This window comes from Penaeus monodon, chromosome 15 (genome assembly GCF_015228065.2).
Source record: "Penaeus monodon isolate SGIC_2016 chromosome 15, NSTDA_Pmon_1, whole genome shotgun sequence".
Classification (NCBI taxonomy): Eukaryota; Metazoa; Arthropoda; class Malacostraca; order Decapoda; family Penaeidae; genus Penaeus; species Penaeus monodon.
The window spans coordinates 24,082,216-24,082,621 of record NC_051400.1 but is presented as its reverse complement, the minus strand read 5'-3'; positions in this window follow the sequence as shown (position 1 = coordinate 24,082,621).

The following is a 406-nucleotide window of genomic DNA, read 5'->3' as shown; positions in this document are numbered from 1 at the left end:
TTTTGTGATATGTTGATGCATTTCCTTACACTGAAATGGCATTGTAAGTTAAGAAAAATAATGAAATTAATGGGTAACGCCTTTAGACAAAGGTATTGTGTGTACGAAAGTCAATCCAGAAGAGACAATTATTCTTTCCAAATAAAGCAAATACTGAACTTTTAAAGCAGATACTGAACTTTTCATACATTCTCACTGCATAGCTTTCAAACTATTTGGGGTCGTATTATTAAATACCTGTCTCTTTACCGAATATATTATCCTCCCTTGACCTGGTGTCGCTTATCGCTAACTAGGGAACCTGGCGCGAATTTCAACCAGTTCCCCTACCACAGAATTGTAGCAGTCTGGCTAAAACGACATCCCTTCCTTTCATTGTTTCTTTTCGTTCCTATTTTTAGCCGAG